The sequence below is a fragment of the Calonectris borealis genome, chromosome 1 (assembly GCF_964195595.1).
Source record: "Calonectris borealis chromosome 1, bCalBor7.hap1.2, whole genome shotgun sequence".
Classification (NCBI taxonomy): domain Eukaryota; kingdom Metazoa; phylum Chordata; class Aves; order Procellariiformes; family Procellariidae; genus Calonectris; species Calonectris borealis.
The window spans coordinates 47,653,981-47,667,475 of record NC_134312.1 but is presented as its reverse complement, the minus strand read 5'-3'; positions in this window follow the sequence as shown (position 1 = coordinate 47,667,475).

Genomic DNA, 13,495 nt, shown 5'->3' with positions numbered 1-13,495 from the left:
TGCCATCAAAGGGTGGTTCATGGTCAGCCTTATATAACTGGCATGTGTTAGTGGAGTTATAACTGATGTATCAGTATTTTTTTCTCTATAAGTTCATTGTTTCCTCTTTGCTATAGGCAAATGTGTTATTCCGACTATACCTCAGCATAACTGATATAGTTACTACAGAGCACATCACAGCACTTCTGTTCTTATATTTTCACACAAAATATAAGTGCAAGCAGACCCACCAACAAAACTATTTAAACTGTATGGTCTCCTCAAGTGTCTTTACCTAGTAAATGTTCTTTGATGCATTATTGAGATTCATCAGTGAATGTAGGAAAAGAATAATTTCCTTTTAAAATTCTCTCTAATGATGATAAATCAAAAATGTTGATAGGTTAAACTTGAAATAATAGCCACATCCTACAGGAATCTGCAGCAAAAGAAATTAATGTTACTTTATGGAATGACTGTAAAAATGAAGTGTTTAGGTAGAGCTTAAAAAAACTCCTACAAATAACATTCATCATATTTTTCTCTTAATGGGAATGCCGTTATACTTGTGTATGCTAATGCTATTTCTGCTGTTCAAATAAAACACTCTGTGCAGGGATCAGTGTTTCAGGTAACAGGGAGCAAACTCAATGCTTTACTGTGACATCTCTATTGTAGTTTGCATTTTACCTCCTTTTTGATACAGATAAATTCTATTACTGTGCCCTGCCTGCTTAAATGAAAGATACATTTTTCTTCAAGATCAGGCAGATTAGTGAGGGCCATAAAATATTAATGATGAAAGCTTGGGGAATTAGATGTGTCTGTGACTATAGGTTTATCTTTTTGGCAGAGCTTTCTCAGTCTAACCTATTTCTTTTGTGTGATCTCCATCAGAAATGCTATACTGTAAAAAAATTATGCCTGTTCCGATTAAAATATGTGCAGTTTTTCAGACCAGATAAAGGGCCTGAATTTTTTATTTAATGATCCAAGTTTATTTAACAGCTTTATAAATTTTGCAGCACAGTTTTGTTGTTCAAAAGCAGAGCTGTTTGCCAGTATGTCATTTCCTTTTATTTCTCCTGCTATCACACTACTCTGCAGAATGCTGTTCCTTACATGGAGCTAGAAGAATGGATAGAAGAATGGACAAAGAAAATGAGACTTCATTTGTAATCTTGTGCCACAACATGGAAAAGACTTAACCAGCTAGTTGCCATGGTGGTTACAATGCGTGCTGCAGGAAAAGCTGTTAAGAGACTTCTAGTTTTTGACTAGTCCCTGTTATTTGAGGATTGAAGGGGAATGGGAATTGATCATACCCTCTTCCTTTCCAATATTTTTTTTTTATCCCATGTGCTTGGGGCTTGCTTATGTTAAACTAAATTTTATCAAAACTTCTGTCCCAAAGGCTGGAGGACTGAGTGAACCCTTTCTTTGGTGGAAAGATATTTTCTTTTATCTTCCTCGTTGCATTACTTCATACTTCTTGATCTATGTCTTCATAGTTAGCTATTGTTAACGTGGGTTAGTTAAATAGAAGAAACTCTTGGGTTGAAGAGGCAGCCATTGTTTTCAAATTAATGTTAACCTGTGCAGAATAGATTAATTAATTATCCAGATAGCAACATGCATGGGAATGGGTATCCTGACACCGCAATGAAGAATAAAAGGAATTACATAACAACAGGTCGTGCTAAAAGTCCGTGAAGGACAATAAGCTGTCTCTGTTAGTAGTCTGTGACAATGTGTATTTTTACATCCTTGATAAATTAATTGTATAGCACTAGGAAGATTTTGCATTTTTTCCTCCTACTTGAATCATGCTGCTTGCCATGCATTTGTTATTTCCATGTTCTTTTGTTTACTGCTGTAATGGGATTTTATCAACCTGTTTGAAATAAAATTTGGAGAAAATGGTTCTGCTTGTCACTGAGTCTCTAAAGACAGGAGTCATCTCACCTAACTTTAGTTTTGCAAAAGTGGAATAAATGGAGAGACACAGTTTGACTATTCAGAGTGCCTTTCTTAAATAGTTAACTTAGCAGGGGTTTAATTACTTTATAATCAGTACCTATGTAAGTAGCTTAGATTACACGACTAACGCTTAGGTGACTAAAACCATAGGATGAGTTCTTTCCTAATGGTTGAAAGCATTGCTGTTTCTGTTGACGTTACTTTCAGCCAGCTTCAGGGTACTTCCTTCATGGCTCAAAGTGTGGGAAGTAGTGACACAGGAGTTAATTCTTGTTTTTATGCCTTGTCCAGACTTGATGCTACGTTGGTAACTCCAGCCTGTCTTTTTGATTATCCTATAAAAAATATTTCCCCTCAAAACTCCTTATTAAATTTATACTTCCACCAACAATGTGGACTTGAATCTCATGATCTTCCAGTCCCAGGCTCCCTCAAATTCATTTTCCAATCTTGTCTCCTTTCTGTCCATTTCTATAGTTCCTTGGAAATCACTAATTTGACAATCCCCCAGTACCTGAGGTACACCCAGGACGTTCCAAAGTTGATGCAGTTTCTGGGCTCCGCACACATTTTTCTTTTTGTCAGTATCTTCCCGCGTGTGCTGATGCTGGTTCACTGAGAGTGTTTCCAAGAGTCAGAAGGAGCGAGGACTTTCTGGTGGCACATAAGCAGGACAGCCTGGTGCTCTACTGGAAATCCCATTCTTACGGAGCATTTTTAACATTCTACTTCCCATTCTTATGAGAACAACACTTTTCTCACAATGTTGGAAAAGAAATGTAAGTTTTAAGGAGACTTGATACTTTGTAAAAGACACCATAAGATTCCTCTTGAGGTGACCAGAAATCCTATTACATAGCACAGTTCTGTCCTGTGCCCAGTGTGCTTCACAGATCAGGGCAAAGGTGGCAGTGGTGGAGGAGAACACTAGCCCATGGTGTCTGACTGGTCTCATCTCTACCAATCTCTTTTTTTTTTACCTCATTTTTTGTGTATTAAAAAAAAAAAAAAAAGAAGAAGAAAAAGGAAAAAGAGCTTTCTTTTACTCCAGAGTAAAATGAAATACCAAATTATATGTTTCAAAACCACAAAAAGAGTCAAACAGTTTACTATGTCATGTTGTCCTTTGCATAGTGTTAAATGAAATCACACATCACTCAGACTTTCTAATTACCAGTATGCTGCGTGGAGGAAATCTTTCAGTAATTAACCTTTCAATTAATCAAAGTACATTTTCTGCTTCTCTCCATCTTCAACCTATTTTATGTCTTTCTTTCCTTTATTTTTTATCTTCTGCTTTGTGCTCTAGATCTTGCCTTTGAAATAATAAGATCAAGTCCCTGATTCACAGCTATCAAAATTTTGAGCTACACTGTAAAATGACAGACAGAGCAGGGTAAAGCTTATTTTAATTCTAATAATTCTGAATTAAAATATCACTTTTAGTATGACAAAAAAAAACTCATATGACCCATTTTTCTTGGCTAAAATCATGTACAGTCATAAAGATGTTCTGCTTTTCATTCAACCTCAAAGGTTATTCATTTTAGAAATGTAGAACACTTTTTGGAAAGAGGGACATAATTGTTCCTTATATATACAATAGAACTTCATCAAACTGAAAATTGATTTTGCATATCACCTGCAGATTTTCTCTTCATTTGCCACAATGTTCCCACTGGCACAATGTTGCCACTTCTTAATCTGAATTTCTTAGATAGTAATTTTTGTCATTGTATTCTATAAAAATATGGGGCCATTTATAAACAAAGTACAGTACAAGTAGGAGGCTTGCAAGGCAATATATACAAATATATTAATATTGATGATTTTATGATGTTTTCTAAGCGTGAAGAATAGAGAGGTCAGGTGAAAAACCTGAGAAATAATTGTCTATTTGTTAAAGTAATAAAAAAGTGGAAACCGCTTGATAGATGTAGTTTTCTGGAGCAAAAAACAGTATAGACATTTTTTTTCTCTTGTATCCACTTAAGCAAATATAATAATGTATTTCAACTTGACTATATGGCAGAGACTAAATGCTAAACAGTCAGCCTAAATGGTCTCCTAGTTCATCTGATGTTTTATCAATATCTCTGCTGAATTAATTAATCGTTACCTTATGTATGTGTGTTTGCATATTTTTTTCTTACACTCATACATATACTTAGAAAAGCCTACAAATGAACTTCTAAAGAGAGAGCGTCCCATTGGGAAGCAACATTGACCTATTTCTGAGGGTTGCAATGTTGAGGGATTTACCAATGTGCAATTTTCAATACATATTTTTTTCCATTCAAAGAAATTGCTTAGGCTATTTAGAAATTTTGGCTGGAAAACAGTGGTCAGCTTTAACACGGAGATCATAATTAACAAACTTGATCGGTCACAGTGGGACACCTGCCTCCCAGTTTATTTCTCAGCAAGAGAAAATATGGTTTTCATTTGGTGTCAGTAAGAAGCAGCTGAAATTGGAGTCGACCCTCCAGCTTCTCTTTTAGGAACAAAGTTACCTATTTGGTTGCACTTTTAGAATTACAAAAGAAACAATGAATTTACTTTCAGCAATGAAATGTTGAAATTGTAATGTTGAAAAACACAGTACAGGAAGATTCAAGCAAGAAAAAAAGCCTCATCTTGCAATATTGAAGAAAATTTTTCCCAAACCTATTTTTCCCAATCCTCTTTCCAAATCCTAATTTCTATCTTTAACAATGTCTTCAGGACTGATAAGAACTGTATGAAGATTACTGTAAATGTTCACACAAATCCACTTTTTATATATATTTACTTCAGTTAGACTTACACTTTTCCATGTTGTTTTATATATTCTTTTGACTAAATTTAACAGATCCAGCACTATGCAAAATATGAATTTTAGAATTCAAACTGCAGCAAGAAATGTTTAGATACTTATCAACTGGGTAAAGAAACATTTTATGATATCTCTGAGAAATTATAACAAACATAATAAAAATGGTAAGTATTCCCAGGGAACAATTTTAATCAAGTCAAAGACTGGAAATAAAAATCATTACAAATATCTTAAAATAGCTAAATTCATAATTTATTAATGTCTCTTCTCCAAACAAACAAAAAAAAGTATAAAAATAGGCTAAATGTGTTAGATAAATTATTCGTTGCAAATTATTTTCACAGCAAGAGTTAGGAAGCAATTCATTTGTTGGTTCTACACCTGCTTAAAATTGGAACAGTTCTGTCATGAATCAGCCCCTTCCTTCCACATTAGTTTACACCTTTCCTTTGGATATTTATATTCAGCAGTGTAAAATGTTAAAATACAAGCTGATACTATGCAAAGACATAAGTGTCCCATATTTTAATTTCACAGACTGCTGTTGTGGGTTTACTTAGCAGAGAAGTGTGAATTAAACTAGTGTTATATCCAAATATAGCTGAATAGCTTGTTGCTGCCCTAATTAAAACATCTTGTCAGCAAATACTTCAGGAATATGAATTTTAACCATACTGCTTTTGGTGGAATATTTCAGAGTGAATGGCATTTGTTCCTAAAATTTTTAAAAATAACAACAGTAGCTATAGTATAATGATAATAGTACACATAGCTTTAGTATAATGAGCTATCTGGAAAAGTATTATCATAGAATTATAGAATCATAGAATGGTTTGGGTTGGAAGGGACCTTAAAGATCATCTATTTCCAACCGCCCTGCCATATAGCATATAGCTATAATTCTGACTGCTTTTCTGCAACAGGAAAATATCTTTTACAAATTAACATTATGATTGTATTCAAATGTAACAAAAATATCACTGCTAACACACCAGCAAAGGGGCTGTAGTGTTACCTGTGCAAAAGAAGCTTGCAAATAACATCCCTGAAAATATACTTACTGATGTGATGCACTGATCTCCAAACATTAGCTATGAAATCATGAAAATCAAAGGAACTGATGTAAAGAGATTAAGCTTTTATATCAATAGAGGCAATAATTTTATCTATTAATTTAATTATGCCTAAAATGAGCAAATAAAAAATAATGCAATAAAGGTGATGGCAAATTTATCTGCAACAATGATATAAAATGCATTCAAATATGCTGGTACAGAATAAATATAAAAAAAAGAATGAACAGAAAAATTTAAAAGTATAGGACACTAAAAAAGAAACCCCACTAATGAGGAATTAATATTGTAAAGACATTTACTTAGGTGAACTGATTAAACATCAAAAAGATCTTGGACATCTGCAGGTGGGAACATCTGCCTGAGCAGACATTCAAGGTCAGACGAATGTAATCTCTGTGATAAAATCTCTTTATTATCCTAATAATATGAAATATATTACACTACACAATGTAATAAGATAATATTGTATGGTTTGGTCTTAACTCAAAAAGCTTAAAAAAATACATTTACAGGTGACTTGGCAATGAAGTTTTTTCATTTCAAGGTTTGCTTGCGGAAAACTATACTCTATTTTGTAGCTTCGGTATGACCTAATAATCTAACTTCTTAGCTTAACTAATGTTAAATTGACATAGGCTGCCTATAACTGTCATTCATTACTAAACTACTATTCAACTTTTTATTTTATTCTATTCTAATAGTTAACACATCCAGTTTCATAACTCCCTAATTGAAATTAAGTGGTGGGTCTGCAGTCATGCAGAATCAGGTTTATCGGTTTGTTCATAGTTTGCATGTTAATGAGCGCTCTGTTTAAATGCTGGGTCTGAACAGAGATGAGGGAGGTTTTCTGGTTGCCCTTCCTAGCTGCCCACACAGGGTAAACGTCCAGTTGGAAGGAGGATAACTGATCACTTTCTGAGAGCAGTTGAGCATACTCATGCGGGAGAAGGGCCTACAATAAAGCTGAGGTGGTGGAGGGAGAGGCAGACACAGATACCAGGGACCCCACAGCACTGACAGGGAGCAGACACATAGACTGGTCTTGAGGATGGTTAAGGAGATTTTTTCCTAGGGAACCAAAGTGATTGTGCAAAGTCTGTTGCAAGCAGGAAACTACTACATGTTGCTAATCTGAGAGATTTCACCGACGTAGAGGGTCTGGGAGTGTTTGTTTCCAAAATCTTTTATTTCTATTCTGACTTGTTTTGAGCTTCTTCTTGTCTAAAATGTAACCAGCTTCAATTTCTGTTCTAATAAATCTAGCTGTAGGTGTTCAGAAACACCTTGGATGCTCTGGTATGAGCAGGTCTTGCAGTTTCATCCCTGCAGATTATGAAGCAGGTGGGTGCTAGCCTAGATGGCTGTACTGCCCCAGTGTAAACACTGGCTGAAGGTCGCAGTGAGGGGTGCTTTTTAAAATTGGCATAAGGGATATCACTATGCTAATTCTTTCAAAATACCCTCAAAATGTGAGCTTGGGAACTTAAATTTATTATTTTATTAGTCACCAAAAGTCACGGTTTTAATGGTGAAACTGAATTTATGATATATTACCTACCTCTTGCTAGTTAATACACTCTATATGGGGTAACTACTTTTCCATCCATCCTGGAGGACATAAGTAAATATTACCCCTGCCTTGCTATTATTCTTACTACAGGTACTGGCTCTCATACTAGTTGATTAGTATGAGTTAAATACAGTCCCCAAATCATATATAGTTAAAGTTTACTATTTGTTTCAGTCTCTCAGAAGCACTTTCATGTCCAGTACCATGGCTTTTTTGACTATAAGCAGATTCAGCAAAAGACATTTTTGTGGTTTCCTTACACTTGCTTAGACAACACATTTGGTACAACATTGCTAGTAGTTTCTTCTCCTTCATTGTACTCCAGTTCTTAAAATCTCATTTTGCAGGCTAAGCTTTATGTTAGTTAACCACTAGTTTCCAGGAAAGGAGTTATTAGACAGAAAATAATTTTTTAAAGAAATGTTGAATATGTGCTATATTTAATGGATATGGAAGTTATTCTTCCATACAGATTTTTTGGATAGAAAAAATTGAAATATATTTCTACTATCTAGTCCTTTTAAGACTATATGATACCTCTAATATCTTATATATCTCTATATGGTGCATGATCCCTCCACAGTTATGTACAACTCTATAGTCTTAGATATAACCACCTTCAGCAGAATATGTTTAATTTATTAGACATAATTGTACGTGCATACAAGTATGCAGTACATTCATCCTATGAGCATTGTCTTTGAATCATTTTTCCTTTGGTTTGCATAGCACTACTGCTGAAAGTTCCTTTAAATAGTCACAACTAGACAATCTGGGTTTGTATGTTTTTTTCCTATGTGAAAATCACAGATTCTAAGAAGCTGTATTTTTCTTCCTGACATACTAGCTAAAACATGCTGAGACATATTTATATCCTTACCAATGATACATTAATTTTACTGCTTAACCAGGCAATAAAAATGCACAACAGCATTTAAAGCATAACTTATCATGCTGAATTCAATCATATTTTAGCAATGAGTCTCACTATTGTGCCTGTTGATACATGTTCTGTACTTGGACTCTCTCCCACTATTAAAAAAATTGAGAGTGTGGAAATAGGTATTGGATCAAAACAAAATGGAAGGATCTAACTTTTTAAATAATTTACTTTTTTGCGCTTCTTTATAAGTCATTGCACACTGTAAGCCAGTATAGAAACAAAAACTACATGTTCATGTAGTTTAACAGAAACAACAAGCGATAAAAGAGCACTATGTACTACTGAGCTACAGAACCTGAAATATTCATGGGGAAAAAACAATACCAAAATGCAGATAATGTATAACCTGTAATTTATTTCTAATCATCTTTGTTTCTGAAGATATGCTAATGAAAAATAACTAGGCTGTTTACTGCACATAAACTTGCTGGAATATAATGCCTTTAGGCAACAAACTGTCTAACTTTTCAAGTAGCACTTTGAAATAATGTATTAACATAGTTAAAGGGAACCCCAGAAAGATGTCATTTCACCTATTGATGTTACAAGATTATATCATACTGGTGTTACAGGATTTGTACAATCAGAGGTCAAAAGGACATTGAAAGCCTAGGCTGACATTTAACTGCAGTCCAAATGTATTAGAAACTGACACAGAAAACAGTGATTTTATATGAGAATTTCAATGGTCATTAGAGCTCAAACATTCAAGGGCATAAAAATAGTGGAAACTCTTCTACCTCTCCTCCCAAACCCAAATTTGAAAAAAGCTACATACATGCTGAGCAACAATTAGATACTATGTCATACTGGGAGCTGATGGGACCTAAAACTATAGCTGCATTCTGGCTTTTGGTTTCATGCTCTGGAAGTCACCATGAAGAGCAGGAAGCAATCACAGCATTTTCCTTGTCATCTCACAGCTCTTCTTTAAGTGTCTATCTCCAAAATTCCATCATAAAAAATTAAAAATACCCCAACAACAAACATGCAAAAATTTTGCCAGGAAAGATTTCTAAGAAGGTTCCAGTACATAATATAAGCCCCTCTCACTATCATATCTACTTCCATCAAACAGTAACTAACAAAGCCAGAATTGTGTGGCTTTTCCCCCTTGCTTATTCTCTACATTAAGTATTTATATAAAATTAACAACTGCAAACTTAGAATGGAATAAGCCCAATATCTGCCTGATTTTCCAGTTGCAGGCAATTCAACCATTTTCCTCTAATCTACTACAATTATATGGCTGAGTCACATATTTCTACTATACAAATCAGTGAGTCACAGTGTGTTTGCTTGGCTGCATTTGCAGATGTGGTTAGTCCCACTTCCCTCATCCACATGCACAAGAGCCAGTCATAAAATTTGGTTGCTAAATATTTACAGTACAAAAATATTGATCGTCAACAATACTGTGAATACTTTCTTTTCCAAGGCGATTGTGCCTGCGTTTGATGAAGATGTGTCCATGGCCTCTAGAGCGCCAATTAAAAAGCGTATTCTGACACAGCTTGCTTCTAAGTAAGCTTTCAGCCACACATTAGTAGTGCTTCCTCTGAAACTCTACAGACATCGTGGCTCAGACCACCACCTCTTGCCATGCTGTGTCCTGCTTGACACAAGCTTTTGGAAGCCTACTAGTGTTGTGTGCCCGCACGTGCGTTTCCTCCTGCAATTGTTGAGTGACTGTGCACCGGAATATTGAACACATTTGTGCTTAGCTGAGTTTTGTTCACACATCTTCCAGGGTTTTAGGGATTCTCTGTTGTTTGGGGTTTTTTTAGTGTTTTTTTTTTCCACACTACTTTGGATGTGTGAGGATATATGGGCCCAAGTCAATGGAGAATTGCAGATTTTCATTAAGTTTGTGGGTTTTCCACTGTTGATCAGTTTTAGCTAAAGGTGGGCTGGCAGCAGTTCTTTTACATTTCACTAAAATTAAGAAGAAGGAGGTTAGCCTTTGGAAATAGGATGCCAGGAGTAGAAAGACTAAATTCAAACCTCTGAAATAAACACTACTATGTACCTGATTTTTTTTTCTTTAGTATTATTTTAGAGACAAATATTGCCACAGTTAGATTTTCAGATAGACTTTTGATGTTAGAAAAGTTTTAAGAACATTTTAGGAAATACAGTTGACTCTACTGTCTACTGATAGATTATTGGATGATAGTAGTGGCAGCAGACTGGTGTTTATTCCAGTTATCTTTAACTATCTAAAAGTTAGGGATCTAGGCTAAACTAGTTACATAGGTTATTTCTATAGTCAGTAAATAAAGAGAAAGACACTTTGAAGGAGCATTCATTCCTCTTTTAAAACTGTTGTCAAGGCAATTTAAATGAATCACCTCTGGGGATTGTTAGTCAGCATGCATTGACTGCATAGGGAGCCTAAATCAGCTACTTCAGATAAGACAACTAAAGTCAAGTGACGTAAACCTAAAAATATGTTATTCTATAAATAGAGGAGATAATATGTACTGGAAGAGAAAGTGACAAGTTTAAACTGACATATCAAAGGGCTAGGATTCAGTCTCAGTCTAAATGTAAGATGTGATCTGAACTATGCCCTCTGATAAAGAAGCAACTTACATTGGCCAGTAGCAATAGAAGAATTAAAACCCTCTTAATTCCACATTTTTACCTGCCTGAATACCACTACACTTCTACAGGGAAAAGAGAGATGAACTGGCTACATTGGTTTAATCCTTCCTTCTCTTAGTGGTGGATATACAGAGGATGATACAGAATTACTGTCACGAAGTCATTTCACAGTTAGTTTCCAAAACAATTAAGTTTTATCAGAACACAACTCACGTTTCTATTGCAGAAAGAGTGTTGTGGTCCCTGGCACATTCATTGGACCTTTGTTGATTTAGGAGCTAAAGACACTCATAAAGACAATTTGTCAGCAATTTGAAATCATAGCAGCAAACAATACAAGCTCTTGTGTTTTACTGATGAGAATGATAAGTTCAGCATCTAGAATTACATTTGGACAAACTCTTCTAAATTTGTACTGATTTTCACATGTATCTTTGGTCCTAGAATAACATAAGGAAAAGAGCATTGATTTTCAGTGTTCTACTAGGCTGGTATTCTTAGGAGCATAAAGTGTTAGTGAGTAGATAAATGTAATGTAAATATAGCTCAGGGTTTTTTTAGCTCAATACCTAAATTATTTTTAAAAAAAGAAAAACAACCCTTTTGAAATTCTCTACCACCTTGACATTATTATTCTCTGCCACTTCCAACTACTATGCAGTAGTTTCTATAAAATGCCTTATTGATATAGCAAAAAAATCTGTATTACATTCTACACACTAAATGGATATTAACTGTTAAGATACTGTGGTCCTAAATGCAATATAAAGAAGTCAATTGAAGACTCAGTGATCTTCAAACAAGTCCCAGAATCCACAGATTGAAAAATAATAGAATAGAAACAATGGAAAAATTCCTGTTTTGGAAAATATTTTTCAGGTAAAATGACAACTTGTCATCTGCTGCTGAAACCTTTTGGATCACATCCTCAACGGTTTTCTTATTGCTGACTACCAATTTTTGTATGACACTTAAAATGTAAGATCAAAATTTAAATCAAAAACTGGTCTACTGCACAGGTGTGGGGTTTTTTCATCCTAACACACTTTAAAAAAAAAATCATAATGTGCTGTGCCACTTTTTTTGACAATGTGGAGGTCGGACAATGACATCCATCCATCCTGACATATATTCACAGCCAGGTAACTAGTACAGTAACTAAAATTTACCAATTTCTTAGCGTAATAATATTCATTTTCTGCAAATGCTCTATTCGCTCACATCAGAACTTTCATTAGAAAAAGATTACCATGAAAACATTGTTCAGCTGCCTCCCCAATCTGGCTGCATTAGACAAAGCATTGCTAGCAAGTCAAGGGTAGTGATCCTTTTCCTCTGTTCAGCACTGGTGAGGCCACACCTGGGGTACTGTGTCCAGTTCAAGGCTCTCCAGTAAGAGAGACATAGACATAATGGAGAAAGTCCAATGAAGGGCCACATAGATGATTAAGAGACTGGAGCATCTCTCCTATGAGGAAAGGCTGAGAGAGCTGGGACTGTTCAGCCTGGAGAAAAGAAGGCTCGAGGGGAATCTCATCAATGTGTATAAATACCTGAAGGGAGAGTGCAAAGAAAACAGAGCCAGGCTCTTTTCAGTGGTGCTCAGTGACAAGACAAGAGGCAATGTGCGCAAACTGAAACACAGGAGGTTCCATCTGAACATCAGGAAACACTTTTTTACTGTGAAGGTGATGGAACACTGGCACAGGCTGCCCAGAGTGGTTGTGGATCTCCCTCCCTGGAGATATTCAAAAGTCATCTGGACAGGTGTATTGGGTTTATGTGGCAAGGTTTAGGTAGCAGGGGGGCTGCAGGGGTGGCTTCTGTGAGATGATACCAGGAGCTGCCCCCATGTTGGACAGAGCCAGTTCCAGCCAGCTCCAAGACAGACCCATCATTGGCCAAAGCTAAGCTGATCAGCAATGTCAGGTAGTGCTTTTGTGACAGCTTATTTTAGAAGGGGTAAAAAATGCTCCAGAACAGCAGCTGAGAGAAAGGATTGAGAATATGTAAAAGAAACTCTGCAGACACCAAGGTCAGCTCCAGGCACTTCCTGGAGATTCCCCTGCAGCCCATGGAGAAGACCATGGTGACACTGGTTGTCCCCCTGCAGCCCATGGAGGTTTACAGTGCAGCAGATATCCCCCCTGCAACCCATGAAGGACCCCACACCGGAGCAGGTGGATGTGCCTTGAAGGAAGCTGTGACCCTCATAGAGAGCCCATGGAGCAGGTTTGCTGTGGTCCCATGGGGGACCCACGCTGGAGCAGTCCATTCCTGAAGGTCTGCGCCCCATGGAAAGGACCCATGCTGAAGTAGTGCTTGAAGAACTGCAGCCCATGGGAAGGACCCACATTGGAGAAGTTCTGAAGGACTATATCCCATGGGTGGGACCCCACACTGGAGCAAGGGAAGAGCTTGAGGAGGAAGAATTGGCAGAGGCAAAGCGTTACGGAATGACTGCAACCCCCATTCCCCATCCCCTTGCACCGCTCAGAGGAAGGAGGTAGAGAAGTTAGGAG